Source organism: Eptatretus burgeri, chromosome 4, assembly GCF_056783735.1.
Source record: "Eptatretus burgeri isolate ZD-2024b chromosome 4, Ebu_testis_v1, whole genome shotgun sequence".
Lineage (NCBI taxonomy): Eukaryota > Metazoa > Chordata > Myxini > Myxiniformes > Myxinidae > Eptatretus > Eptatretus burgeri.
This window is the reverse complement of record NC_140964.1, coordinates 77,179,728-77,185,985: the sequence shown is the minus strand read 5'-3', so window position 1 is coordinate 77,185,985 and position 6,258 is coordinate 77,179,728. Positions and strand designations below refer to the sequence as shown.

Sequence of the window (6,258 nt, the reverse complement as noted above, 5' to 3'; positions counted from 1 at the left end):
AAAATGACCAAAATCAGATAACCTTAATTTCTTCTCATTTTATGGTGTAACAGCATAGATTCTAACTTCATTCAGCTTCATAATGTATTCAATAACAAATTCAAATCGGATATTAACTCTGTGCTATAATTTGGAAATACAATTATTTTGATTACATCATCAATGATGTCACCAGAGCTAAAAAGGTCATTGATCTTCAAGGTCAGTGAATATCTAGGTACCTCTTCAATAAGTTAACTTAAATTTTGCAAAAGAAATCAAACTCAAGAACAAAGTTTTCCATTGCAAGATATTAATCTAAAGTAATGTAGTCGTCCAGTTAACCCCAAAGAGGCATTTTTACACAGTCTTCAGAAGGCGGCAATTCACGCGTGCATGACCTGGATTTGTAATTCAAGGCACTAGATAGCAAAGAAGTCTAGACTATCTCACTTAACTATTTTTAATCATACCAAAAGCCATTTCTAGTTTCATTGAATTCAGTATTCGACTTCTGATGAAGATCACACTTTTGTGGATCACAACACAAGCAGTCAATGGTACATTTAACTGTTGCCACTCCGCAAGGGCAACGCCTTTGGATCGACCTTTTTGGCATTTGCAGGAAGTGTTGACTAATTTTGGATTTTTGGGGCTTTGTCATTCTGTTTGCAATTACCATCCATTGGGACCATAGTCTATGCACAGCGTTGGTGCTACCTAAGTAGTCTCCTTGGCTATTGGGCACAATCCCGGACAGGTCGCCACTCCGACACAGGATACCAGCAAGCTGGCACCCATTTTGTCGACCTCAGAAGGATGACAGGCTGAATCAACCCCACCTTCTATTAATTCAACAGTCGAGTGGGATTTGAACTCGGGATCCCAGAATCCCAAGCCCACCACCCTAACCATTAAGCCAACACCAGGCCTGTTTGCAATTAGGTGGCCATTTTCTTCTCTCCTTACAAATTTGATTGGATATGGTAGGGCTGGTTGACACTGGGATGCTCGTTTGCTAATGCCGAGCTGGTGTACAGATCGCAGCAGGTGACGACGGAATGCATCGTCTGTTGCTGGCAGAGAATGAATATCCACTTTCCTTGTCATGAAGAGGTGGCAACGGAGTTCATTTGAATTCCCAGAAAATTATTTTTTGCCATGCAGTGCAAAAAATAATGTCTTGGCCAAAACGACAACATCTGCTGTGACATCTAAGTTTTCCCCAATGTTGGCATATTCTGCTACGGGCCCAAGAACGGGCGCACAGTCCAAAGCAATCTTCAGTGCGTGTTTTTTCCCCCAACGAAATAAGGGTAGCTGACAGTGTCACATCCTATTGTTATGTATGCAGCCAAGAGTATTGCTGTTATGTCTACTGTTGGATAGGCAGAGGAAAGATAATTGGCTATTCTGTGGCATGGCAGGAGTACTTTGGTTCTCTGATTTGGAGTGGAGCATGATGAGATAGTTTTATATATCCATAGTTCATTTAATTCATGCATGGGGGATACATGGTAGATGGCCATGATTACGCTATCTGTATCATTGGCTACAATGACCATTCTGTTGCATTTATCTTCTTGTACGCAGTAGGAATTAATATGGGCAAACATCCATGTGTGGGCCTCTGCATGGGGTTGACAATTTAAATCAAACGATTCAGAGGCTGTATTTCTTATTAACTTGATGGCTGGTCCAGGTGAAAATCCTCCAATGATGACTTGACACTGATCTGGGATATTTTGGGTGTCCTTGGACCAAGACTCTTGACGGAAATTCAGGAGCCTCTCCTTGTTCTCCATTTTACAAATTAAGTTTTTCTACTGTGGCACAGAAAGAGCAGAGTGGGGACGAAATGTTTCAAGATTCTGTGAATATTTTCGGCTGCGGTATCTTTCCTCATATTTCAGGCTACTTGATGGATTGATGTCATATCTCTCACCAATGACGTGAATTACATCACAACCTGCTGGTTTCATCCTCAGAATCTTGTGAAGGTACTTTTGCTGTGGTTGAGCAGAATCGATGCATCAAATACCATGAAAACGTTGAATAAATGCCATCAAATCAACTTCCGTGGCTGTCTTTTCTTTGGAAGGAGGAAGTTGATCCAGCTCTTCCCGGTGAGAAGCCATTGTACTCTTCAAAGCCAAAGCATAATCTGCCATGTTGCCTTTCCTCATCCCATATCCAGGTGGGTGCCCTTCATCTCGTTTAAACAGTGAACTCGGGTAGTTTGCCCATTCATGTGAAAAAGCTTTCATTTTCCCAGAGTAATGTAGCTTTTGTGCAATGCATAGACTTCTTATCACAGAACTTTCTTGTAGTCTTCTGTGCGGGTGTTCCCCCCCCCCTTTTTTTTAAATGAATGTTTTCAGGCATATAGGTTCCACTTTGTGGCTGATTTCATATTGTGCTGTGGTCAGAGCTTTCAGTCCCCTCTCTTTTGCTTCCACTAACTCGTTGGATGAAGCCAATTGGCCTGTTGAAATGTTTGTGACGTCTACACGATTATATCTGAAGAGATTGATCGTCTTCTGTGTGACTAGATGTTTCATTTTGGTTTCATTTCATCCGTACATCAGCTAGCCATTTGCAAATGAGCATCCCAGTCTCCACCAGCCCTACGAGATCCGATCAAATTTGGAAGGAAAGCAGAAAATGGCAATCTAATTGCAAACAGAATGACAAATCCCTGAAACCCAAATTAGTCCACACTTCCTGCAAATGCCAAAAAGGTAGACGCAAAAGGCGTTACCCTTGCAGAGTGGCAACGGTGAAATGTACCATTGCCTTCTTGTGTTGTTGTGATCCACAAAAGTGTGTTCTTAATCAGAAGTCGAATACTCAATTCCATGAAGCTAGAAATGGCTTTTGGTATGATTAAAAATCGATAAGTGAAATAGTCTGGACTTCTTTGCGATCCAGTGCCTTGAATTACAAATGCAAGTCGTGCATGCGTGAATTTCCACCTTCTGAAGACTGTAAAAGTGGCTCTTTGTTGTTAACATAATGACTATATTACTTTTGATGAATATTGCCGCAGTACTGGCGGTTCGGTTAAACCCCCCGACCCAAATTGTAGGGTGACCGGCAGTTAACACCGCCAGCCCGGATTGCCGAGCAGATTTTTCCCTTAATAGGAGGCGGACACATTGATCCTCGGAGATTATAACGTATGCGGGAGGGCGTGGGGCGCAATGGCAGAGCAACGGAGGATGGAGACACAGATGGATGCACAAGTGGGATTATACTCGAAGCCCACGACAAATACATGGACACAGCAACTTAAAATAAACACGTGAATCTAATGACAGCAGAAATATTTACAAGGAACAATATTCAGAATATAATAATACGTGAGGTAAATTAATCCTAAAGTCTAAATTGAGGCGCCTCGACACACAGACTTAAATACAGACAAGGGGAAACAAAATCAAAGAAAATCCTTCCTTTGTTGTGGCACTTATCTTGGTCCAGAGATGGTCTTTATGGAACGTGGAATCGAGGTGCTTCTATTTGCATGTGGAGACGTGCGTAAAATGGCGCCAAGCCGCTCTCTCGCAGTGGGAACGTTCGTCAGGCAATTTGTGAGTGGTATTCAACACCAAGGCTCACCAACCATCGCGCAGCTTCTTCGCCTATCGCGCTTGCCAATACGCTCTTTGCAGAATGGCGCCGACCCTTCGGTGACACACACGAGGTTCCGAGGTCCATCCCACACCACCAGCCAAGAGTCGATGGCCAGCGTCTTGCTCAGTATGCGAACCAAATCACCTCAGCATGAATACGAGAATCGTGCTGTCCTCTTCATGCGTCGAAGGAAAGCCAGCTGTGAAGCCCTGTTTTTGCAGGCCATCTCCGAGATACGTTCTTTCGCAACCACGTGTTCCCCTCACTCCGCACTCGTGCGTTCCTCCTGATCTCTCTATGACGTCACCGAACCACCGTTTTCTCCCGGGGCGTGGCTTGCTCACACCAAGCTCAGGAAGGCGGGGCTTCTTGCCTGCCTCGCTTCTGACATCATTCCCATCAATCATCAGCCTCGGGGGCGTGACTTCGCCCGCTGTCACCCTTGGAAGCGGGGCTTCTTGCCCACTTGGTTACGTTATATAAACGCAATTCTTCCATGGTTTGTAATACAAAAACATAGGGAAAAGTCACAGGGGGGCAATCACATACTGGGGAACTTGGCCTTAATCCCTATCTAATTAATAATGCACCACCTTCCCCCACCAGGTGGTGACACGTAACAGTACACTTAAGCCCACAGTTTCCTTACTTAATTACATCGAGATTTCTCCTACACATTCACGGACAAAACAACTCGATTCAATCCAAACATTCCTTTTAAATGCCTCCATCTACCCCCACAACCATAACAATATTCTCATGTTATCAAAAACTGTTCACGAGATTGATTAGGACATGTGAGTATGTTTTTAGATGTCATTGCAATCAATTGTTTAAGTTTGGTTGGTTTTTGTAGAAACAGGTTCCCATACCATAACAGTGGAAAAAGAAATAATGGGTCATATACTGATATTGTTTTGTTTTTTTAATTAATTGATTAAACCGGAAGTGTGTCATCAGTGTTTACCGGAAATGGATCTTCATTAGAAATAGAGGACCTGTGTATTGATTTGTGTGATGGTGGATTCCTGTGTATATTCTATGGTGGTAAGGTAAGAAGTGGTAAGGTATTGTTGTGGTTGAGGAAATTCGCAAACCACCATTCAGGTCCTGTAGGTGAGATATCTCTGTAAGTATATGTGTAGTTAGCCCAAACCCGTTGTTTAGAGGGAATAAATGTCATTCATTCGGGCTGCGACCCTTTAAGATAGCCGTTTTTCTGCTCTATCTTTATTTTGAACCAACCACGTCTCAACCGCCATCACACAACAACCACCAACCGCAACGCCGCTTCACAACAACAACAACAGCCACGGCCTTTACCTTCACAACTCGCTCTCACAACCATCGCATCACCGCCATTCCAAGCGTCGCCGTGGCCAGGGACCGCCACTTTAGACCCTCCACCACCTTCACCTCTCCTCCTTCTACCGCCATTCCCGCACCGCTTGTGGGCACCGAGCGTCAGGCTGTCCTGGCCTCGTGCGGAGCGCGCGCTGAGCCGCGGGTACAAAGAGCGGCCTTTCCGAGGAAAGGTCGGATCAGGAATAATACACGCCCATTTCTGATCCCTCCAATCATTAAGCGCGGGGCGATTTGGCCCCGCCTCCAGGCGCATCGGAGTAGAATCGATATATGCAGATTTGCGGATCAGGAATGATTCACGCCCACTTTTCCTCCGTCCAATGGGCGAGCGTGGCTCCGCCCCTGAGCCCATCCTGATCTGAAAATCTGCATATGGGTTCTCCTGTCGCACTATGAAGCGCCGAGCGCGGGGCGAATTGAGTGAGTTGAGAGTTTCTGTTTCGGGCTCGGGCGAGTTGTGGCGGCGGCGAAGTGTGGCAGCAGCAGTCAAGACGGGTCTGGAGGAGAGTCGGTCTGTCGGGGTTCAGAGTCTGTCGGGGAGCTGCAGAGAGGAGAAGCCGGGAACGCGGTCGAGGGCGCAGTGGAGTCCCTCGTCGCGGGACCCAAGCAAGCCAGCTATCCTCTTTCCCCAGAGCAGCAACAACCCCCCTGTTCCCCCCCGCGCTGAGATAGTGCGAAACGGGTGCCCCGTTCCCACCCCATTCCAGGCAGTGCCAGCGAGGCCCGCGGAGGAGCGCGGAGTCGGGGCGCCGCCGCCATTTTGCGGCTCATCACAAGACGGGTAGGCTCTGCCCGGTCTTGCGCCCACAGACCACGTCTGCCCCCTTGTAGTAGAGGGTGGCCCCTTTTTCTTTTGCTTTTGAGTATATGTGTTGTCGGCGCCGTCTGTAAAGTAAAACTGTGTAAGTGTTGCCGTGTGCTCGCGTAGTCGGTAGTAGATCTGCATTGTGTTTCTTTTGTTGCAATTGCTTTTGGTGCATAATTGTTGTGTTTCTTTTACATTTGCTTTTGGTGCATAATTGTTGTAATTGTATATGTGTGCTTTCCGTTTGCCGCTGAATAAACGTGAATTATGTTGAACTGTTTTTCCCGTTTCGCTTCGTCTTTTCTTTAATTGAATCTCCATCTTACTTCACGTAAAGGGTTGGTAGGGGCTAAATACGCCCGATAATTAATCGGAACTGTCGAGGTTGACGATAACACCGCTCGGTTATCCCGATAGTACGGAACGGGTCGCTTAAAGTGGCCCGAGTCCGGAGTCGACCTGAGGCGAGGTGC

The 6,258-nt window shown here is 46.0% G+C and overlaps 1 pseudogene; it reads right to left on the bottom strand.

Annotated features, from left to right (window-relative positions):
- Window positions 1-442: 442 nt before the first annotated feature.
- On the bottom strand, window positions 443-2,293 carry LOC147028421 (uncharacterized; annotated as a pseudogene).
- Between the last annotated feature and the right edge of the window lie 3,965 nt (window positions 2,294-6,258).